This window comes from Ursus americanus, chromosome 25 (assembly GCF_024610735.1).
Source record: "Ursus americanus isolate L20-20 chromosome 25, mUrsAme1.1.p, whole genome shotgun sequence".
Lineage (NCBI taxonomy): Eukaryota > Metazoa > Chordata > Mammalia > Carnivora > Ursidae > Ursus > Ursus americanus.
The window spans coordinates 23291560-23317017 of record NC_142151.1 but is presented as its reverse complement, the minus strand read 5'-3'; the positions used below and the strand labels follow the sequence as shown (position 1 = coordinate 23317017).

The window sequence follows — 25458 nt, the reverse complement described above, 5'->3', positions numbered from 1 at the left end:
GGTGGCTTTCTTTCCAGAGCAAAGCATACATATTGATTTTGTGTATGATGAAGACTGAAATTTCTATCTTGGCACTGATACTTCTTGCAATCAGATCTAGAAAGGGTTTGATCGTTTTTAAGCAACTCTCTAACAGTTAACTGTTGGCTGCCAAAGTTCAATTTAGATAAGTGAAGGGGAAGAGTTTAGAAATTTCACACATTAAATGTGTGATGGGAAAAACCCAATATAATGTATTAAAGATGCAGCCTTTGGAAGGAAAACATGGAGTATCGTAAGAATTGTGTGCCAGTCTCCAAAGGTTTTCAGTTAGGTTTGGTTCAGAAAAGCCCTTGAATGTGTTGGAAGCAGATCTTGGACGGGGCTGTGTGGTGTGTCAGGGAAAGCACCAGAGTAAGTCTTGGTTACACATAGTCTGTAAAATCGACGGTGGTAGCATGACAAAAATTGGTCTGTGTAGTTTGCCACTGCCAATCTTCATGATTGATACAGATTGTTGGAGCCATATCTATCATATGGTGCTCCATATTGATTGTTAAAATCTGCACAAATGAATTATTTGGAGTGTATTTTTCCATAGCATTGGCTAATTTTTCCTGTATCAAAGAGTTTAAAAGCATTTGACCTTTGCTCTGAATTCTTACTTGTTACCACAACGAGAAGGGAAGGATACCAGCATTTCTTTATTTACTATCCTCGAACAATGATACTGTAACCTAATTCTTAATGAATATGGTAAAAGCTGCGCATTTGAAAAGTCATTGTATAAAGGTTCTCAGTAAGTCAGTTCTATTTTTAGGGATGCTTTAGCTATTTTATTTTTAAAATTGCCATCTAGACTTTAAGAGAATGAGAAGTCACATGCCAAATAAACTCTTTTAGAAGAGCTTTCCATCTTACCAACCGTTACCAAAAAAAGCAAGCAGTAGCTTTGGGTTTTTTGTTTTTGTTTTCTCATTCTCTCTCTCTCTCTCTCTCTCTCTCTCTCTCTCTCTCTCTCTCTCTCTCTCTCAGAAGTATTGGGATTGGTCCTATTTATGTATAGAATTCAAATACAAGCAACATTAATATGAATATACTCCAGACTTTTTGTGAATTGAAAAGATTATGCATGTTTGCAAGAGGCAAGTGACATAGGAGACTTTCCTTTAAATCACCTATAATGTTAGGATCATTGTAAAGTAAGCAGCCAGAATGCTGGATTGTATGGCTGGAAAGAACCCACATAAGAATGAAAACAGATGGTATTATCATTCTATCCCAAGCACTGTGTGGATTTTTTTGGTTAGAGTCTGATTAAGGTTTCTGAAATTATTAAGTGGATAGATAATAGAGAATAAGAAAATGAGAGCACAGAGGGCTTGCCAAGTCTTTAATGCTCACTTAAACAAAACTGCCTGCAGGTTCAACAAACCCATTCCTGGGTTTTGTGGCTTTACAAGGTCCTTCTCCAGAAAAGTTGTTTTGGGTGATGGTCACCATTTTAATTAAAGGAATATCAAACTATATGTTTAGAAAGATAATAATAAGCCACCCAAACCCAGATGCTAGATGCCACACATGTTGGAGAAGGGCTATAAAAAAAAAAAAAAAAAAGGCAAAAAAAACCCACAAAAAAAACCCCTAAATACTCCCACATTCTAGAAGCTGGATTTAAATGAAACCAATGGGGGAAAAGGACCATTTCCGTTTTCCAATTCCAGCCTTCTTTCTCCCCACTTTTCTTACTCCCTTAATCCACATCTAATTATCAGCTATCCCCTATCTTCCTCTCCACTTGCTGACTTTGTTTCTTTTGATTTGCTAATATATATCTGATTTGTATGTGGGAGGAAGCAGCATCTCGCCTTTGTGCATTCTGAGTGTTTCCTTTGTACCACATTGTACATTCGTGTAATTTTATTTTGGCCTCCTAAGCTCCTTTGAAAAATATTCATGAATTAAACAGTCTAGCAGAAGTCAAACAAACAAATAAAACTCAAGCCATGAGAGTCTGTGATTTCCTTCAGTTTAATTCCAGCTGAGGAACATTCAAACTTTGGGTTTGCTTATTTCAACCTTTTTTTTTTTTTTTAATTGTGGTTCCAGCCATACCTCTGAAAGTATAATTTTCTTAATTAAAATAATAAAAAAGTTTCTCAAAGTCAGGTGGGCTGCTTTGGATTATGGCTCTATCTCCTCTGTATCTGTCTGCTGTTTTACAGTGACCACTTTTCAAATTAAATCTTTTTTTTCCCCCATCCCATCTGTAGCACAGTTCCCTCAGATCATAGCCCTCTGATGTGAAAGGATGGGATTTTTAACTGACACACTTGTCTATTGAAAGAAGAGTTCAACAACCATATTATTTATTTTCCATTTAAGTCTTACGTGGTATAAAAAGGAAAACCTGCGGTCCCTGTTTCTAAATGCCAGTGACTGTTAATGAAGCAAATGGTCTATCAACACAAAGGTAACACATTTAATGTTTGGAGAATTAAAAAAAAGGCAAAACAATTCAAAGAACAGAAACCAAATTGCCCATATCATGCAGTAGTCATAGTTAAGATTTCTGAGTAGGGCATAGAACTTTTGAGAGAGGTGTGATAAATGGTTCAGAAATGTTGAAAGCAAATTCAAAAGTGTGGTTTGAAAGGCTTTGGGATTTTCTTTCACACATACAAGTTTTGTTCATGTGAAAAAAAAAAAGTAGGACTCCTCAAATTGAATATTGAGTCTTTTCTTTCTTCCTTTCTTCCTTTCTTCCTTTCTTCCTTTCTTTCTTTCTTTCTTTCTTTCTTTCTTTCTTTCTTTCTTTCTTTCTTTCTTTCTTTCTTTCTTTCTTTCTTTCTTTCTTTCTTCTTTTCCATCCCTACCCCCCCCTTTAGGCTGAATATATCTCTTCTAAGTGTTTGAACAATTTTTCTATTCTTGTTCTTCCATTACTACTGTCATTTATATACCAGCATACCATATGAATAGCTCCTAGACAATAGGACTGTGCTAGAGGTTGGTGACTATATGAAAATGTAAGACATAGTCTCTAGCCTCCAAGTGCTATACACTAAGCAGGAAGAGAAACCAGGTCCATAATACAGTTAAACAAAAAGACAGATTATTCAAATGATTTTAGAGCGGTGGAGGGTGGGGAATGGACAAAATGGGTGAAAAGGAGTGGGAGGTACAGACTTCCAGTTATGGAATGAATAAGTCACAGGGATGAAAGGTACAGCATAGGGGATTATAGTTAATGGCACTGTTAGCATTGTATGGTGACAGGTGGTAAGTACACTTATGGTGAACATATAGAATTGTCATGTAGAATTGTTGAATCACTCTATGTTGTACAACTGAAACTACTGTAACATTGTGTGTCAAATATACTTCAATTTAAAAAAAAGATAATAATAGCAAACATGTATATAGATAGCACTTACTCTATGTGAGGCACAGTATTAAGTGTTTTACGTATACTAACTTATTTTATACTTGGCAAACTCTATACTACTGGATGAGGAAACCAAGTTACAAAGAAGTTGTGTTACTTGCCTGTTGTTGACTAGCAGATCCAAGCTTGGAGCCCGGGAATCCCCTCTCCAAGTTCAGGCTCTCAACCTCTGTTTTGCTCTGCCTAAGGATTTTTTTTTTCAAGTTTGTTTGTTTGTTTTTGAAGGGTGCGTAGTCTATACTGAGAATTTGGCAGTATGAAACACACCCCAGGTTAGGTTCTCTTTGCTCCATCTCACACTGCTTCCGGTACTCCCTTACCCACACCCATCTTCTTAGACCCTGAATTCTTTTTTTTTTTTTTAAGATTTTATTTATTTATTCGACAGAGATAGAGACAGCCAGCGAGAGAGGGAACACAAGCAGGGGGAGTGGGAGAGGAAGGAGCAGGCTCATAGCGGAGGAGCCTGATGTGGGGCTCGATCCCATAACGCCAGGATCACGCCCTGAGCCGAAGGCAGACGCTTAACCGCTGTGCCACCCGGGCACCCCTAGACCCTGAATTATAGAAGGGTTTTCAGCATTCTGTAAATATTAATTGAATAGAATCTATTTGAATAATCTGTATATTGAACATTGATAGAAACAAAGATAAACATATTTTGACTGTGAATTATCAGTTATTCAGATATTCGGTAGAGTTTAACTTCCAATGAACTAAATTTATTTTAAATCTCACAGATTTAAGACTTAAGGTTGCTTTTAATTTTCCATGCTAGTGTCATTTTAATTGCCTCATTCTTTAAAAGATATGGTGAAAAGAACCAATTAGTTTTAAAAAAATGAAATTTATTGATTATCCAAAAAAGATAACTTATTAGAGCACTAAAATTTTATCAGAAATTTATCAAGAAATCATCTGATAGAAGTTTCACTTTTTTTCTATGCTCATTTATTCTTTTGTATATTACCTATCAAATAGTCAAAAGCTGGGAACAAGAGTAGAGAGCAATAAATAAATAAAAATTGTCTATTCTTTCTACCTGGTTTTGTACAATTGCTTAAATACATTGTATATTATTTTTTATTTATTTTCCTTTTAGAGATATCAGAAGTGTGTAATTGGAGTACTTGCTAGGTAAAAGGTCTAAATTTGAATCACTATTGAAAAATTCTGGTTTCTGATACAAATGTTCATTTGAAAATGATAGATGGTCCTTCAGGGACCCTGAAGTGTTTTCATGGATTCTCATGCCTGGTTGGCAGTTTTATTGAAAATGGCTGTAAATCAGGGAAGAGAGCTGAAAGTACATTTCATGTCTTCTTTAAACCAACTGTAAGTTATTGTCCCAGAAAATGAAGTTGCCATTTTTAAAGAAAGAAGCATGATAGGATGTTGAAACGGGTAGAAAAAACATGTTCCCAGAAAAATATCACCAAAGTTACTGATTATTTACAGTACAAATGGGAGTGGTATGGAAAATAAGGATTAAAATCAAGATTGTTCATGGACTCTAAAATTTAAATTTGCAGGACCTGGTGCTTTTTAATTTTTTATTTATTTTTAATTTTTTGGTTGTTTTTGCTCTTTTACAAAATGTTTATTGCCTAGCAAATTGAATTTGAGCTCATATGCCATAGGAACCAGGTGAACTCACATTCTCCAAATGCATCTGTTGTTTGCTTCTTCCAGAATAAATATTATAATTCTTGATGAACAACAGCTGGAAGGCTTGCATGTGGTTGCATTCCTCATGGGTTCACAGGATGAAATCACTTCTGCACCATTGACAATTTCAAATGGAGAACAAAAGTATATTCCATCATAAGATGTCAGAAAAAAAAGTAGTTTTTGTAAAAATGTATTTTCCATTTCTAATCCTCTTTGAGCTATACATTTTAGGATAGTGAATGAATTGGAAGATGGATTCTCTGTGACTTATCTTGTTTCTTTAATTATCTATAAGAAATTAGTGTGTACTAAGTGCCAAAGTCCAGTTGCAATACATTCAAAATTGAAGTGATTGGACCATTATGCTGCGAAATAATATTTTTATAGGTATCTTTTAAGGCATGTGAGGCACTCATTAATGTTTAACTTATTTTACTGTGCTGGGTGAGGAGTAAGTTTCTTCTGTCAATATCTCGTGGAGAAGTTGGTGAAATGGTGCTCATGGACAGAATCCTGGATTTGGAAGTGAGTGGCTATGGCCACACCACTGCTACCAGATTCGTGGCCATGGGCAAGGACTGTCATCTCCCTGTATACACTTCTTCTTGTATAAAATGAGGCATTTGCATTGGATGATTCCTCTTCTCAAACCAGTGAGCCTATGATAACTTCTGCACCAGTCTTAAATTCCTTGATATTTGCTGCCAACCCTAATCTCATCCCTTCCTGACTTTCACTGTATTATCTGTTCCATAAATTGTGGTGGTTGATTATATTTAATAATAATCTTTATCATGCAGTCTTTTATAGGGCTATCTGGTGTGTTTGTTTGTTTGTTCCAGGAGCACACATTTAATAATATTCACTGTCTCATAAGGTTAATTCTTGTGACGATGAAATATCTAAGCATCTTAAGGAAAGTAACGTTGTTCTATATTGCTTCATTTTTCTAGTTCTCCTCCTAACACATTACAGAATAATTGTCACAACCATTTGAAGTGTTGATAAACTTAACAAATACAATTGTAAACTTATTTAGATCCCATGCAGTATGTTTGATTCAGAACCATAGAAATAGAGCAAAGCTGATACTGAAACAGGGCTCAGGAAACCTGATTTTCAGCCCAAGTCAACATTATGTGACTATATGCTATTGAACGGGTCCTTTGTACTTCAGTTTACTCGTCTCCAAAATGGGGGAAAGAGACCAAGTAATGTCTAAGATTCTCTAATTTTCAATTTCTATAATTGTTTTCTTTTTCCTGTAAATGCCATCACAGAGGGATGAACAACTTTGCTTAGCATTTTCAAAAACATAGCCTACTTTTCCTCAAGTATTTTTATTCACCATTTAATTCAGTGATTCAACACAAATTTATTGAGCACTTATTATGAAGCAACAATGATGAGTCAGAAAAGTACAAGATTTGAATCCATTTATTACTTGGGCAAATATTTTCACCTTTTTGCTGCATCTGCAAAATGGAGATAGCAACATTTGCCGTACAGCGTTGCTATGAGGTTTAAATGAGGCAGTGTGATCAAGTCTTTAGCTCCGTACCTGCTAGACAGGATGGGATTAATATTGTTATTAACACTGTTATTATGTGATGCATTTTTTAAACCATTAATTGGGGATCATATTTAATGGCCATATAGTATAAATAAAGCCTGATTATTTGCGTGTAACAAATTCAGATTTTCAGATGCAGTTTTATGTTGAACAAGTTACTTATCCTCTCTCTTGGAAACTTGGGACAGAAATACCTGTCTCTTCTTGTACTCAGGATTAAAAGGGTTTGAAGTGAGGTAATGTACATAAAACTTGGAGCATAATGTTTGCCACCTAAGGCTTAAACATGTTTGTTTCAGGCAAAACTAACCTACAGTGATTAGACAAAACTAACCTAGTTTTTTCTAGGGAAAATTCATCTTTGGAGGTCACCTTTGGTACAGAATTATCTGGAAAGGGGCACGAATAAACCGTTTGGGGTGACAGAAATATGCTAGATCTTTTTCTGAGTGGGATTACATAGATGGATACATGGGTCAAAAAATTCTTTGAGCTGTAGAATTAAGATTTTTCCTTTTAGTGAACAAATTTTGCCTAAAAAATGTTTGTCTTCCCTAAACAAAAATACTATATTACATTCTATAACCAGAAGAAATATCAATTAATAATAATAATAATTTTCGAATGCCATAGCTAAACTATGACTCCAATACAGTATTTTTTTCAGCAGTCCATAAAAATGAAAAAGGGCTCCATGATCCCATGAACCTCCCGATGTCTAAGAGCAGTTGGAGGAACACTCTGTGTTTCTACATATTTCACCACCCAATTGTTTCAATTTGGCACACCATATTTTAGGATATTTATTGCCTGCCTTGTTCTTGAATCTACTCTTTTCCCTGGTGCACACAAAACCATACGTTATGGAGTATTATTTTTACGAGGGCCTGGTCAAAAGGAACCTGATCAGCCCTATTGCCACTTTCTTCATGTCTTTTTCTGAGATGCAGAATCGCTTTTGATTTACTTCAATCAAGCTTTATTTAGGATTGGGTCTGTAGGAAGGGGTGGAAATGGCGGAGGAGGGAGTGGAAGGGACAGCATAAATATATACATACAGTGTGTGAAAATAAATAAAGGCATCTTTTGTTACAGCTGGTTGCAAGAGAAGTTTCTGCTTGCACTGCTGAAGATAGTATGAGATTAGTGGAGTTGTAGCAAAGTCCGGACAAAGACGGGCTGTGTGAGAGGGATCCGTGTGTTTGCTCAGTGCGGCTTTCTCTCCAGTTGTTGACAGATTTAACTGGTGTAATCTTAGGCCTGGCTAGCTCCGCCCCATGATTGTCAAGAGGCAGTCCTTGCAGTAGTAAATGGCCATGTGGAGTATACCGTGAATTCCCTATTTGTGTAGTAGCTGTAGTTTAGGGTGGGGATTTCATATTGCATGGACTCCAGATTGTCTAAATTGCAATCACAGGGTTTATTTAAATAGCCTATGGGGACCATTAAAGCATTTTAACTTTTGCTCCTACATTTCTCATGTTATGAAATCTTGAAGCACATTGGGGAGGAAAGAAAAATCTAGCCTTGTAAAAGCATTAGGATGCGAAAAGTTCTCCCTGATGCCAAAAATGCTTCAAGAGTTTTAGTTCTCTGAACTAACATGTGATGTGATGGATGGGATCCTGCTGTGGTCCCCAACTCGGGGATTTTCCCTGCACAGATACTCTAATCTGTCCCAGCATAATCATTGCTATCTCAGCTCAAGAGATTGCTTCTGATACCAGGTCTCCACCTGCGGTGCTGAAGTCTGTTCAGCTCACAATCATTTTTATAACGCTATAGCTTTAAAACTACATACAACTCTGTTTAATAACATAAGTGCTGTAAAATTATTAAACTTTTAACTTTACATACAAAAAAGAAGCTATTCCTTTTACTCTCCTGGCAGAGCCGGGGTGATGGGGAAACTTGACGTTGGTGTGCAAGGACCTGAACTTGAGGTGCGGAGCAAACAAGTCCGTCTACTTCTATGGCAGATCTCCTGAGTAGAAAGCATGACTTCAGTTTTCATACTCTGATTTAAAGCAATCAGATTAAAAACACTTCATAAGTAAATTTTTAGTTGGTTCCCTTCTCCAGGAAGACTTTTTTTTTGGTTTGGTTTTGTTTTTTGTTTTTAAGATTCTAAGTTTGGGGGGCGCCTGGGTGGCTCAGTTGGTTAAAATTTGTTAAGCATCTGCCTTCGGCTCAGGTCATGATCCCCGGGTGCTGAGATCGAGCCCCACATCGGGTCCCAGGATCAAGCCCCATATCCGGCTCCTGGCTCAACAGGGAGTCTGCTTCTCCCTCTCCCTCTGCCCCTCCCCACCTCTTGTGCTCACTCTCTCTCTGTCAAATAAATAAATAAAATCTAAAAAAAAAAAAAAAAAAAAGACCCTAGTCTGGAGTAGCTTTGACAATGCTAAATATTTTCGGATTATGGGAGCAAGCTGGGACCTAAGATCTTTCTGAATTGCTAAGCTCAGTGTTCAACTTTTATTTCTTTTCTTCCTTTTCTCTCTTTCTCTTCCCTTCCTCCCTTTCCCTTTCCTTCCTTCTTTTCCTTCCTTCCTTCCTTCCTTCCTTCCTTCCTTCCTTCCTTCCTTCCTTCCTTCCTTCCTACTAAGCTTCTCAGGCTGTCCTAACTGCTTTGGGCTATATTAGAATGTGTTCCTATCCCTGAGGCGCCAGCTGTGAGTGAGAAGACGAGGTGTGCCGCATTAGACTAGTTCAGGGCACTCCCAGGGCCCTCTCAGCCAGCCCTTTCGCATCTTTTTGCCCTGTGTTTATAGTGGTGGTAACAATACTTATCCATATCAGAAATAAACTGGGGGGAATGTGCTAATGTATATAAAAAACTTTGGCCTTTCTTAAAGTAAAGACACTGTAAGAGATGTTTTGCTGAGAGCATGAGAAAAATCAGTAACAGCACATCTGAAAAACAAATAACCTCCCTCTGCAGCTGGGCAGTGGCCATTTAACTTGACTCAGACCATACAGCACTGAAGATTCTTTTCCATCACAAGTTTTCTGAAGTATCTATTTATTATCATGATGTATACTATAGGGCTAATTACTTCCAAATGCATCATGATGTAGGAGTCTATTTTTTACTCTGCTTTACTGCTTTACCCTGCTTTTTATTATGTATTAGAATCAAAAGTTTCGGATTTCTTTTAACTCCGTGTCCCAAATTCTTGGAATAATATCCTAAGCATTTCCCACCATTGTATTGCACACCCGCCTCTTGTCTCTAATTCTTTTTCTAGGATACATTGTTGACTAAAATCCACACGTTTTATAGAAGCCCCATTTAATTTGCTAGTTTCCCAATCACTATGAAAGTTTTCTTTTTCAAGAATTAATCTAGTGCTTATTCATTTTCGCTTTTAGTTTTACCTTCTTGCTTTTCAGCTACCTGTTCTCCTCCATGCTTCTCTCTTTCCCTCTTTCCTCGCTGTGTACCTATTGTCAGCTATCCACAGAGTATGTACAGTGTAGAGGGGGAGATGAAGAATGTGTATAATCCATAAAATGATCAGCAAACTCAGAATAACAAGGAGTTGAACATATGTCTTCTACTATTTCATAGGGAGGGACAAAGTATATAAGGCTAATTAGAGGAGTCTCTGCTTGTTTTAAAAATTATACTAGATAATAATATCTGTCTTCCTTTTATGTGATATCCTTCTAGCTTCCAGGAGTAGTCCTAGGAATAGGGAGTTTAGGACTCCCACCCTCCAAAAAAGATATTTTCACTTAATATACTGTTGAAAAGCACTGGAGTTTGGGGCTGCAGGGGAATGTGTATGGCAATTATTTTATTTTTCTGGGGCAACCCTGGGTACTAATGCTGTTCATGGTTGTTTTGACTATATTACATTTTGCTGAGCCCAGGACTGCTTTTGGAAGGTTTAGAAGTATCCAGGGAGGCGCCTGCCACTTTGATTATTCATACCCAGCTCTTTATTTTTATTTGAGACATAAAATAAAAACACACCCTGGCTTCTGCTCAGCCTCAACTGGCGTTCATTTTAAAAACAAACCCCAAACTGACCAAATGGCAGCAATACAAGTTTTTCTGTGAGTGAGTCATCTTTCATGTCAATCAGAGTTCATTTATGGAAGCATTAAATTCTGGTGCTGGCCAGGCCACCTTTAGATGAATTAAAATGGGTTGGGATTTGGTAGGCTTGGAACAGAGGACCGAAAGGAAAACCAGGGTGATGTTATGACTCAGAAAGTGACTCTTTTCCTTCTGAATCAGAATTGAACCACTGGTAGAATTAGTTCTTGTAGGAAGATGGCAACTTTTAGGTGAAAGGTTAAATGGAATCTCTGACCATCTGTGTTTGTCTCCTTGTTGGTTCAACTCCTCGCCAGTTTGGATAATTACTTACTCTTCACCTTTTTCCCCATCGCTTACTTGCAAATAGGAGTCATATTTTCCTTCTTGTGTCTCCTGAAACATTTTTAAGAGTGATGGTGAACTTTTAACCACTGATACATTCTATTTCATAATGCGTTATTTCAGTAATGCGTTAACTAATTTCTGCAAAAAGGACCACATTTTTTCTACTCTGCTCTTCTGATAAACGTGGGGCGATGTCTCCCTAGATAGTTACCCTCTAGAATTTGCTGCTTATTCTATTTATGTACAAACATCAATTCTAGTTTTCACACTTTTTTGTTCATTCTTAGTATTTCTATTTATATGCCCCTAAAAAGGGTTTTTTTCCAGGGATTTTTTTCTTTCAGCAAACGCTTACTGAACACCTATTTTGCCTTTTCCACTATGCCTTTATCAGAAGCTATTTTAGAATATTTTCATTTCCACTATTGACAGATTTCTATTTCAGGCTATCCGAAAGTTCAGGATTTTATTAAATCTTCTAAATATCTGCATGGGTCAGGTCGTGTGTTTTGGTACTGACACTTGTTAGTTCAACATCAAGAGCAAATTTTAAGACTTTTGTGCATTTATCAGCCTCCCCCATGTCAACCAATAATCAGGAAAAGGATTTATATTTTCTTTGTCAAATTTATATGGTTCGTTCATTGAAGAATTACAACCATTTAATCACAAGTGCATTTACTCATTCTGTATTTATTCAACGCACGATTATTGATTCATACTATTTATCATTAGACTGTAAGTTCCTTGAGGCATTAAAATATTTTTTGAATGAAAGAATAAAAAAAAATATATGAATTGTTAAGCATGGTTCCTTCTCAAGAATAAAGCTCCTTACAGTGAAGTTGCTTATGTTCTAACCCTACTCGGAATTAATTCAGGATTCAGGTGGTTTTGTAGTTGTATATGCTGAGCCTTTTTTTGTGTCTTTTGCAGAGCAGAGCTGGATAAGGTGAAGATTAATGTTTCATAGAAGCCAAGACCCTGGCTCTGATGTGAGGAGATGGGGAGGTTGACAGTGGTCATTGTGGGGAATTGGCAATTCAAATCATGGACTTTAGCATTGAACCTACTTAATGACTATTCATTTTGGAGGTATCGAAGCCTCAACCTTAACCTTGTTTACGTACATATTCTCGAAGCCATCCCCATGTACCCCTGCGGTGATCAGAGCTAAATAGCATCTCTTTGGAAACCAACCTCTGTTCTCGATTAGCGAGAGCACCACTGCCAAGTGACATTCATATGATTCTGTTGCCATCTTCTTAACACCATTCCTGCAACTAGTTAGATTCCCTTCCCTCGTCTTTGAGGGGTTGGAGGGCATAGAGTGATTAAGCAAGACCTGAAGTCCCAGACACAGCAGCTAGTTAAGATCAGGCTCTTGAGCTTAATATCTCTGCCAGCCCGTGGTTCTTTTAATATTCCTGGACTAAATTCTGATTTAGGGTGTGGGAGGGTTATTCACACACAACACCAAACAATTTTCAGACACCTGCAGGGTCTCCAAGAATTCAAATCAATTATGACACTACTTGGGGATAACATCAGATCCCATAGGATAGAGTTTCAGCTTTACAAGACTGCCCTGATCCCCCACTTCAGATGATAGTCACAAGCCCCAGACTGTTATCCATGCTTCTGACCAGCAGGCTACTGATTGGAAGTGACAATGATCTCCTCCTCAGTTGATTAATTTGCTGGCTCAAATTAATGAGTGGCTCATAGAACTCAGGGAAACATTTACTTAACATTTATCAGTTTATTGAAGGATACGATGAAGGATACAAACCAACAGCCACATGGAGAAGTACATAGGGCAAGGTCCTAAGCAAAGGAGCCTTTGTCTTCCTAGAGCTTAGGGTCTGGCTAGGTGGCAAATGGTTCCCTAAGTGTAGAAGCTCTCTGGAAAAAATAAATAAATAAATAAATAAAGGACCAAAATTGCCTCTTGAGTTTTTATGGAAGCTTCGTGACACAGTCATGACTAACTAAGTCACTGTCCGTTGGCAATTCATTCAATCTCTAGCCCCTTTCCGTTCCCTAGAGGTCACGCCTAAAGTTCCACATCTAATCACTTGTTTGGTCCTACGCAACCAGCCATTCCCTTTGATGAGGTCCAAAAGTCATCTCCTTAACAAAAGACAACCTTTATCACTCTCACCACTTAGGAAATTCCAAGAGTTTCAAGGGCTCTGTGCCAGAAATGGGGATGAAGACCATTTTTTTTTTTTTTTATAATTCACAATATCCCTATAGTCATTCTTTCATAACTGTAGGAGAACCTGACCATTACACACCCTCAGATCCCAAAACTATTTCACCCTTTTGCCCCTCAATGCAGAGTAAAGTGTCATTCTTCCTCAGGAAAGCTTCTTTATGCTCTGCAACTGGGTTTTATTATTTTGGAATAAAAGCATCTGGAGATTGAGGACAATTGCTTTCCAGTTTGCATTTTTAACCTCAGTTAAAAAATTAGTATCTTGAGGGATATATATGAAATCTCCTCAGCTGATAGCCTGTATTTTGGGCCCTGTGTTCCTCCTCTCTTCTGATAAAGAGAACCTGGGCCACAAACTCTGTTGTATGAACCCACCCTTATGCACAACTGGGCAGATTTTAAGCTAACAACTCTTCTGAGATATGCATTTCACTTATGCATATTTATTGTTCTGTTGGGTAAATATTTATTGAGCCTCTACTATGTGCCAGACCCTTGTTAGTGCCAGGATACAGCAGGGACCAAAGTGAGGTTTCAGCACCATATAGAGCACAGTCTCAGAGAGAAACACAGACAACAACCAAATAAATGTGTGTGTGTGTTTTAAACACCTTTAAATTTATTATGCACACTATTTTTAAATTATATTGTCTCTCATTCCTATAGTACTATACAGTTTTTGAACTATTTCGCGTTTTTAATATTGTATTTCATGTATTTGAAAGCAGTTTATAAACTGTAAAAGGCTGGCTGTATAGAATATATGAGTTAAGAGCACATACCCTCTCTGAGTGAACTGATCCTGTGCCATAGCTACCGGATGTCCAAAAGTAAATTTAAAACCTACTATAACAGTGGCCATAATAGTTATCTTGGATGCTTGATTTATTGCATTACAATCTCCTTGGATGAGTTTTGGGGGCCAGCATTTTTAAAAAGCAAACTAGCCAAATCTAATGCTGGTTATGGGAGGACCACACTTTGAAGGATACCATACATATTAGAGAGCCTGTCAGAAGGGACCTTGGAAGGCCACTCTGAGAATTGAACACACATATCTTATAGATGCTTCCAATTCAACAACTGATATTGAGGGTTCGATTGATTTCATTTTTAAGCCATGTGCTATGTATAAGAACTATAAGATGAATATGTTATGGGCCCTGAGCTTAAGGATTTTACAGTTTATTTATACCATAGACCTCTGCCATTTTATACCTAGCTGTCACACTGTATTGTGTGGCATTTTCCATTTATACACTACTTTGCATACATTGTTTAACTTATTAAATTGTCTCTTTGACCCTGCATGTATGAGTTTTTTTTAATTACACGTAGCTGTTATTATAGATGAAAACAGAGGCTCAGAGAAAATTGTTAGGTAGGCCAAATTCATAGGGCAAGTACATGGCAGAGCTAGATCTACTAATCCCAAATCCAGAGTTGTTTCCATTTCATCACGTTTATGTGCCTTATACTGTTAATTCAAAAATTAGAGGATTTTTTTCACCTGCCACAGGTATATTATAATATCAGAAATTCTTCAATCTGTGGAAAAGTTGTAATGTACCATGTTCCCAGCCATTGAAAAATGAAATCATTCAGCATCCTTAAGTAAAACCAGATGCCTCCATTGAGAATGGCAAGGATCTCTTGTAATAGGATTACTTGTACATTCCAGAAAGTTATGACAAATGACAAATGAACTAATACTAGGAAATAACATATAGACTTGCTGGGAAGGAGCCAAACTTTGACCACCTCCACTCTAAATATTTCTTGCATTAGAGACTCTTCTTAGTGGAGGTAGTGCCACTATTAGGGCTTATTCTTTGATTTACTATGTCTGACTATTATCTGTTCATTCATTCATTCATTCATTCATTCAATAAACTGTTACTGAGTACTCAGAGATACCAGAACAGGGCAAGTCACTAGTTATAAAATTATGAATAAGACATGTTCCTACCCAAATATGAAGCAAACTATATGTAATTACCACAGAGATGTGAATAAGGGTCTATTCTATGATTTCTCAACTCTGAAGTTACCAGTGGAAATATTGGTTGGAGAAGTGAGTGTGTGGGTGAATTCTTCAAAAAGGGTTGAAATTTATTATAGCTGCGCATCTGGCAGTACTTAAGAATTATGAATGATTTCATGTTTCCGTGGGCACATGGCACATTATAACACATTATGTAATATGCTGGTTGATAAAGCACTTTGTAATAGTATAACATTGTGCCTTTCTTCCCTCATTCTTAAATTCCTCTGCATACATTAATTCTCACAATATCGTTCCTAGAAGTTATTGTTAGGATGTTTTTATTATCAACAATAGCGGTGGTAAGAACAGTCTATCACTGAAGAAAATGAGACACAAAATAACTTGCCCAGAGCCACTCCACAAAAGATTGGCAGTATCCCGTCTCATCATTCTCTGTTCGGTGTGTAAGCCTTTGAAGGAATTGCTAGCCTGTATATTTTACTCATTTATTTTCTTATAACTTAGTGTGATGCTTCATATAAGCCCAGATTTTTCCATGGGTGGCCCACTGGCAAGCTCTAACTTTTCAGGGCCATGTCTTTAGAAAGCTGTCGGAAAGCCCCACCCTTCTACTGCCTACCGCTTTTTCCTACAGAGAAACCATAGTTGAAGAGCTCTGGTCTATAATAATGGTATGAGTCTTTGTTGGCTTGAATTTAAGACACTGTAATACATTCCTTCATCTGTCTCTGTCACACAGGAACATTTAGAGCTACTGATACTTGACCGGGAGTCCACTTAGTTTCTTTCTGGCAAATATCTGCATTATTCTTACATACCATTCTCTAACACAAACCCACACAAACTAGCTATGTTAAAGATCAACTTAACTGAAACCAGAAAGATAAGTCAGATGTAAGGTGAAAATCTTTTCACACTTGATGACAGTCAGTGCTTATTAGCTCTGCAATAGAGGACACGGAAGAAAGAATGACGTTTGAAGTCAGAGAATTTTCTTTGCTTAGGCAGGTCAGGTCAGATTCTTGTCCCTTTCTCACTATTGTTGTGCATCCATTTGCCAAACTGCTCTGTCAGGATGTGAGTCAGCCTCTTGGGCTTAGGAACCTACAGTGTATGGTTCCTATGCTAATATGATGATTGATGACAATTAGTTGATTCAACTATTTTAATCTTGCTTTGTTTCTTGAAAATATCTTCTTTTCTGTGCTTTTTTTTCTCCCAAAATGCTAAATTAAAAAAGAACAAAACTCCCGTTTGAACACAATTATTTGAAACCATTTTCAACAGAGCAAGAGAATACTTTCTATAGTAATGAGTAGCAAAGCCGCGTTTTAATGTTTGTGTGATTGACGCAGTGGTTCACAATGGTTCCTGTGGAACCATTCTTGCTTCTCACATTATAAGGCCTGTTCAAAGAAGGAAGCAGAAGAGAGCTCCTTTTCTGTCAACTTGATGCAATGGGTATATGGCAACCATATAAATCTTAAGTGACTCAGTTATTACCAGAAACCTAATTATTGACCTTAGACTTTTGGGTGACATGGATGAGAGTTTTCAGAACCAGATTGCGTAGCTTTTTATAAGGCCCTGTGTTTACAGCTCTGTACAAAAAGTTATCACTGACACTACGGTAGTAGCAAAATAGTCTTAGTTTATATAAAATGTTATTTCTATCTGGGTAATCATTTGGATATGTGAACATTTTGACTACAAAGTGGGCACAGGGTAGTAATTGCTTCTGGCTCCTTTGGAGACACAGTGAGGCCAACTGGAAATGGGAATGTTGACTAGGAAGCAAGAAAAGCTGACTTTTGGTGTTTCTTAATACTTACGACTCCTTAAAATTTGTCCTTCTGTTCTTTGACTATGCCTGGTATAGAGAAAGTAAACCATGGTAATTTCTTCTCTCTAAACCCTGGTTTTCATTCAAGATCCATAATTCTGGGGAAACGTGACAAGAGTAATAACTAAGACAATAAGAGAAATAGCCAACATTCACTGATCGCATACTAATTCCAGGTATTAAATTGAGTTCTTCACATGCATTGTCTCTGTAGAGTGATTTATTAGATTGAACCCCTTTGGTCATAAGTGACAGAAACCCAATTAAACTATGCTTGAACAAAACAGGGAGGGAGTGTTGTTGTTTCATATAAATAAAAATTTTAGCAGCTCCTGAGCTTTAGGCATGATCATCCCAGGTCGTGGTGGCTCTCTCCTTCTCTCATCTTTTCTTGCCTTTCTCTGTGTTGGCTTCATTTTTAAGCAGACTTTGTCTATATGGTCTCTGTCCAAGCGCCACTTTCTTTTATCCTAAAATTTTAACGTTAGGGCTTCTTTCTTCATAGTTCTATCACAAGTCCCATATAGGCCACCTATTGGTTTGCCTTGCATATTGGGTCATTCCTAAGCCCATCCTGTGGCTGACAAGATAGGAGCTTTTTTGGCCAGGGCATGGTCATATGCGTGTGTCTCGTTTGAAAAATTTTCTGCTTCCCATAAAAAAGAGGAGATGCCAGGCAAGCCAAAACAACCAATATCCATGTCAATAAAACAGTATTGTTTTTCTTTCCTATGTTACAAACAAGGACTTTGCCTAAGCTCACATAGCAGATGGGGACTGTAACTCCATCTGCCTGAGTCCAAACACTATGTGCCCACAAGAGAGGTATCAAGGTTGAGAGTATAAGGCTTGAGTCAGAATGTCTAGGTATGATACCTGACTGTACGATTTAAGGCCTAGCTCTGTTGCCTTGAAGAGGTATGTAATCTTTTCAAGCTTTTTTTTCGTTATCCATAAGAGTAATAATTATATCTACTTCATAGGGAAATCGTGAAGATTAAATGACATAAATGAGTAGACTTCTTTCATTGTATGGTTTCTAGCATATACAATTATTACAGCATTTTTTTAAAATTCCAATATAGATAACATAATGTGATATGTTAGGTGCACAATGTAGTGATTCAACAATTCTATACATTGCTCAGGGCTCATCATAAGTGTACTCAATCCTCTTCATCTATTTCATGCACCCCCCCACTCACCTCTCTCTTATGATAACCACCAGTTTGTTCTCTATAGTTAAGAGTGTTAGTCTTTGTTTTGTTTCATAAACTCTACATGTGAGTGAAATCGTATGGTATTTGTCTCTCTCTATTTCACTTAGCATTATATTCTCTAGATCCATCCATGTTGTTGCAAATGGCAAGATTTTATTCTTTCCTATGGCTGAGTAATATTCCATTGCATGCGTGTGTGTGTGTGTGTGTATACACACATTCCATCTCTTCTTTATCCATTCATCTATTGATGGACACATGGGTGGCTTCAATAATTTAGCTATTGTAAATAATGCCATAAGAAGCAGAGGGATACATATATCTTTTTGAATTAGTGTTTTAATATTCTTTGGGCAAATACCCAGTAGGAATTACTAGAGTATATGGTGGTTCTATTTTTAATTTTTTGAGAAAGCTCTATAGTGTTTTCCACAGTGGCTGCACCAGTTTGCATTCCCACCAGCAGTGCACAAGGTTTCTTTTTAGTCCACGTCCTTACCAACACTTTTTGTTTCTTGTGTTTTTGATTGTAGCCATTCTGACAGGAGTGAGGTGGTATCTCATGGTGGTTTTGATTTGCATTTCCCCAATGACTCGTGATGTTGAACATCTTTTCATGTGTCTGTTGGCCATCTGTATGTCTTCTTTGGAGAAATGTCCATTCATGTCTTCTGCCCGCTTTTAATTGGATTATTTGGTTTTTGTGTGTTCAGTTGTATAAGTTCTTTATATATTTTGGCTGCTAACCCTTTATCAGATATGTCATTTGCAAATATAAAATATTATTATTTTTCTCTCTCTCCTGTTCAGCTAGATTGCTTTCCATTGCTCTTTTCTCCAGGTCACTGATCCATTCTTCTGCTTCCTTTAGTCAGTCTACTATTTATTTATTTCATCTAATGTATTTTTAATTTCAGTTATTGAATTCTTCATCTGTAATTGGTTCTTTTCATGTTTTCTTTGTTAAGGGTGTCACTGAGGTCCTCTGTTCTTTTCTCAAGTCCATTGAGTATCTTTATGACCATAATTTTAAATTCTCTATTAGGCATATTGCTTTCTCTGTTTTGTTTCTCTCTCTTGCTATGATTTTGTCCTTTTCTTTCATTCAGGACATATTCCTCTGTCTCCTCACTTTGTCTAACTCTCCATGTCAGTTTCTATGTGTTAGGTAAGTCAGCTATGTCTCCTGCTTCCAAAAATAGTAGCCTTATGAAGAGGACATCCTGTAGTGCCCTGCCCCTGTTCACCAGAACCTGGTGCTTCAGTGGTGTTTCCTATGTGTGTTGCTTGCACTCTGGTATAGTGACTGAGCCACTTTTGCCTTCAGTCCAGTTGTCTGCAATGGCTCTCTTTGCCTTTTGAGGGCAGACTTTGGTCCCTGTGTTGTTAGTGGGCCAGTCTGGGGCTGCCTTGGGCTTAAGTTGAGTCAGACCACCTGTTTGCCAGAGATGCAGTGGCACTGAATTGCAAGAGAACTCGGGGGTAGGGCATGTGGTGCCAGCAAGGTGTACACTGGTGGGAGGGGACCTTCAGCTCTGGGAACCAAGGCAGGCCATTTGAAGGGTACAGATCCACAAAAGTGAGTGGTGATGGGACATGCAGTATTAACAAGGCTTGTATGGGCCTGTTGTGGTAGGAGACCTGGAATTGAAGCCTGGATGGAAGGGGCATGTCCACAGGACAACACGGGAGCAGAACATACTGTTAGCAAATTAGGTAGTGAGTGTTGGCATAGTGCTGATTTCTGCAGGTGTCTGTGTGTTTATGGTGGAGGCAGGCTTGGAGGGATGTGGCATCCGCCAGCAACTTTGTTACCGGAGACGTTTCCTAATGATCCCTGCCCCTCCAGGATATGCTCTGAGATTAGCAATCAAATCCACCTCCCATATGCCCCAGGTGTTTTTCCAATTGTTACTTCTATGCTGTATCTCCCTGGGGCCATTTTTTGTGCCATCTTTTTAAGGCCGGGACTTAGTTTCCTCTCCCCCTCGGGCTGTCCCATGAACCTCCTGATTTTTAAAATTCCAGGTTTTAAGCTTCTCCGATTTTAAGAACTCAAGGAATCCAGCCCCTCAGGTTTTCAAACCCAAATGCTATGGAGATTCATCTTCCCCGTGTGGACTCCGGTGCGAGTTTGTTTTTCTCTCCTCTTCATGCCCCAGTGTCCCTCCTCCTGTGGACACTCCTATGGGTCCATTTAGCTCCTGACCATGCCTCTGCCCTACCTACTCTCTTCCACATGGCCTCTCCTCTACATTTAGTTGTGGAGTTTGTCCTGTCAGTCTTCGGGTCATTTCCTGGATTATTTACACTGATGTGAGTGCTATCTAGTTGTTTCCCTGGAATGAGGTAGGCTTAAGATATTCCTACTCTGCCATCTTCCCTGAAAGTTTGGTTTTTGTTTTGGTTTGTTGTTTTTACTTAACTACAAACCTATGACTCAAATCACCAGTAGTTCTGACTTTATTTTTGTAAACTCAAACCATAACCCTATTAAAATCCCTAGTTTCTTCCTTTGCTTAACATGTCCAATTCCCTTCATTTATTATTTTTACATTTGTGATATTATTTTCATAGTCTGATATTACTGTTTAACTGTTTTATCATTACTTAATGAAGTGGTTAGTTGGTACAAAAGGGAAACATACCTCCCCACCACTATATACTTCACAGTACTTAGAGCCTTGTACAAACGATGTACTCTGTACAAATTTGTGGATTTTGTTTGCTTTTCATACTTTTGATTGTGGGTTGTATCTTGGAAGACCATCCATAGAGAATTGACGGGGGAGACGTGATTTCCTTTTTCCTAAGCTTTGTAGGTGAATCTGTAGAGGGTTGAGGTGTTGGGACTGGGGGTCAGATCTGGGCAATCTTTGGGAAGGGACCATATGCTCCTGGCTGCAACAGGCACACACTCCAGCAGAGAAGACTCCTTCCTGAGACCCTAGAAATCATTCTTCTTTCCTTCCCGTTTACTTCATTTACAGGTAAAGTTGAGGCAGCATGGTGAGAATAGAATTTTCTTTGACAAATCCATTAAAAAACCAAACTTAGGATAAGACAAGGAGAGTTTTCTAAATTGTTTCAATGATTTGTAATGTCCAAATGCCAAACGTGGGCTTTATTTATCTGAGATGAAGAAAATGAGCTATTTAGCAAGCATCATGGTTCCACCCACAAATCTGACTTATTTCCTTTTCAGATAATTACAGATTTTGGTATAATAGGAGTGTTTTGTGTATGGATTTACTATCAGTAAAACACAGAAGAGCTGTTTTCCAAGCAAGGTGAAATTTAATGCCAGAATTTCAGTATTTAGATGTCTTAGTGATTGGACTATAATGATAAAGATGATGTATGATATGCATATAGTGTATGTGTGTATAGTACTGTATGTATAATTACAGAGAGAACTTCTCTAGCAAGTGATAATATTAACTCCTTAAATGTTACAATGAAATGAAACAGCACAGTTAAATTAATGCAATGTTTTTTTGAGTCCTGGCTATAGACTAGTCAAAAAGGAAGCACATAGTTGGTGTATCTCCTCATGAGAATCATAGAAGGGCTCTTGACATTGTTTAATTCTCCCACCAGAAACAGTGGCTTAAATAGGGCCTTGTATATAACTATGTGAACTACCTTAATTATTTTATTTTTTTTAAGGGGCTTATTACAGCAACCTGGTCAAGGTTCAAGATCACTTACTCTTTCCTTCTGGTGAAACATAATTTGGTCACTCATAAACTGTAGCATTTGGACTGCAGCCTAAAGGCTAAAAAGCCTATATCTTTCAACAAACCTAAGACAGTAACTATTCCCTCTATATTTACAGATTTTTTTTTTCTTTGCAAAAGTAATAACACTCAGTAAACAAGAAAGCGCTGCTAGCATTTTGGAGTTTTCAACTAATTCCTCAGCAAAGACAATTTACTGTGTCCTGGTTGTATTTAGTATAAAAATAAGAGGAACTTCCTAGAGACAGAAGTGATTTTTCTGGTTGGTTACCTACAAGGAGATATATTGATTTCTATTGGTAGTACTCGTTTCTGCCTACAGACGTATATGGTGTCCAGGGGTTCAGAAAACAGAGCTTTTAATTCTTTGTAACTAGTAGCATTGTATGAAAGGTATTTTGTTGTTGTTGTTTTAACTGCAACTACAAAAAATATTGCACACATCAGTTTAAAATGAATTGACCTTTTGTTTCAATGAGGGCCGTGTGTTACTTGTTATAGAGTGACTCCATTTGCCCATGCAAATAAGCACAAAGCCAGGATATTATCAGGCAATGGCAAAATTAAGAGGTAGGTCAGATTTAATGGAAACATCTGTCATTAACCCTTTTACAGAAACTGCCTCAGGGAATCCTTGCAGATAAAAGCTATGCTAAGCTATCTTACCTTGCTTTGCAGAGCTGCAAAGGGATGGCAGTCATAACGTACAAATTCTGCTCAGAGGATTTACTTTAAAGAATGTCACATTTTAGAAGTTGGGAGTCAAAAAGACAAGGCTTATTTTGTGTATTTTTCTCCTTACAAAAGACTTAAAAACTATGGAGCAATTAAGGCTGTTACTCACTTTTAGATTTCACACCAGCAGACTTATTCCCTGCTGATGGCTACATTATGCCAAGAGTGTCATCTTATTAATATCTCAAGTCGCAAATGATATATTTACATACTATTTTCTGAATTAGAAACAAAATTAGAAACAGAAAATGGAAACAAAATTAGAAAAAAAAATAGAAACAAAGTTAGGAAAAAAAAATGGTAACCATAACTGCACATGATAATATATCTTTGCCTATTTTGTGCAGCGGTAATAAAAAAGTTAATTCTGTTAACTGAACATTTATTGAAGATAATTCAATTTATGAAAATTTAACAGTCATTTGGATGCCATTTATTTATATTTCTTTAAATTATCAGTTACTAATAACAGAAACATATGAGTCAGTTGGTTTGCATTTGCAATGAAATTTAAAACACAACTTAAGAAGATTACAAGTCATGCAATAAACTGCATTTGAAAATAGTTTTTTAAAAAATTTATATAAGTGAACACAAGTATTAATAATACGAATTTGCTAGTAAGTAAAGAGAGGGGAGGAAAATCCCTAAATATCTCTACAGGAAAAAAACGAAGTAAAAAACAATGCTTCTGTCGCTTTAGCTATGTTACTCACAATAGAATTGCCCTTAAAATTATTTTGCTCCTTTTTTCTCTTAATATTTTTATTTACATGTTTGCCTTTGTTATGATATTTTATTAATTCCTTGTTCATATGACCTTTGTGTCTTTTTTCCTTAATTCTCTTTGTCTTCACACCATCCTATCATCAGTGTAGCTGGGCTTTTACTGTCATTTATATTTTTGAACGTAGGATGCATAGATTAAATTGCACCCCTCTTTTGACTGCTTCTTTTAAATACAACTTTAAGATTACCTAAGTCAAAAAGCATTGTAAAATGAACAGAATGGACATTTACCTTCCCTTTCTTTTTGGACTTTTGATATGACCTCATTCCTTTGAGTAGTAGGGGCGCGCAAATGCTTGTGCAAGCAGCTGAATGATGAACCGTTTTAAACCACACCTAACCTTCCCAAAACCATGGGACTGAATTGAGTTGAATTATTCTGAATATTACTTTGGATAGATTAAGGGGCATAAAAGAGAATCAGAGCAACCATGGGTATGTATCTGCTTTTAAAAAATACAGTATTAATTTTCAACTTTAAGCGTTAATATGTTTGAGAACTATTGTTGGACTTCAAAAAAAAAAAAAGTAATGTCAAGCTCCAACTATAGAATTAAATGGACTTGAAAATATTTTACACTGTGTTTCATAATTCACCTGTTACTTCTGTATTAGTCAAGACTTAGCACTTTATTTCAAACTATAAATCATCTCTCTTGCTTTCTGTGCATGCGAAAGCATGGATCTTTATCAGTGGGTCTATCCGTCTTAGATTGTGTGCTCCTCAAAGGGGGGGGCAAGTCTTTCTGCACTGACCATTTTGTAAAGCACTTATTTCAACATGATGCAAAATTAGGCACCTAATTAGTATTTTTTTTATGACAAATGGTTTTAGTGGGCACTTACATGCTAATACTTGAATTTAGTGTGTAATTCTTATATGTACAGGAAGGCGTGGCCAAAAACAGTTTCAAAACAGTTGTAGCATATATGACCCTAGACCTGATTAACGATCAAGAGCATTCAGTGCTATCTTCCCGTCCCAAATCATGGTGCTCTAGGCTCTCGGTCCCAGAGGCGTATGTGAGCTGCTTAGTTAATTGGTAAGAAATGCAGACTTCATGGAGTACTAGCTACCTTCAAACAGCCACCAAAAACATGGTATTTACCAGTAAGAGTTTCTTTTTACTCAGTTAAATAAGCCATGGCATCTCCTAGGTGTCATTGTATTTTGTTCTTGTTTCCTGATTTGTAATATTCTTTGCATGTAATAATTGGACGAGATGTTCTGGGGTTATTGAAATTTGGCTGGAATGTCTATTTTGAAAGAAATCTTACTTTTTCATTTTTATCAGGTTTTCATGATTCTCTTCTAAGACTCTGTTTGGTGATTAAATGCTTAAATCAAGGTCTGTCTGTAAACAAACATCTTGTTCCTAGTTCACAGGGGAAAATACTATGCCTTGAAAAGAGGGTAAATGCCATTCAGGGTGGTTAAGATTTCTCTTTGATCTTTGCAATTCCTTTGTTATGAAGAAAGAACTGTAAAATTTCCTCTCTGGTCTATAATTTGAGGCAAGACATTGACTTTTCTTTTTCACATTCTGTGGACTGTTGACTTGTATCCTAAAGACCCCTATCAGCTAGCCCGACTGTTAGGAACCCTTGCCACATTGTATCTCTCTGATAATCAGGACATGAGTCCTTGGCTTCAATCAACAGGTGCCTCTTTCTGGAAGGGTTATCTGAGGTAGAAGAACCAGTTCCCTGACTGATGGGCCTACCTGGCCTAAATCTAGATTCTTAGGGTGAAACATTCTGTTGCTGATTTTTTTCCCCAAAACCCAAAATAGTTCATTATGCTAACATGACCTTTCAGCATGGTCTGCTGGAAT

At 37.3% G+C, this 25458-nt stretch overlaps 1 protein-coding gene across 15 annotated transcripts in view; it reads left to right on the top strand.

The window, feature by feature from the left end:
* The window catches only part of SOX5 (SRY-box transcription factor 5), a 963841-nt gene that overhangs the window by 450038 nt on the left and 488345 nt on the right, over positions 1-25458 (top strand). The gene's annotated exons all lie outside the window — the stretch shown is intronic.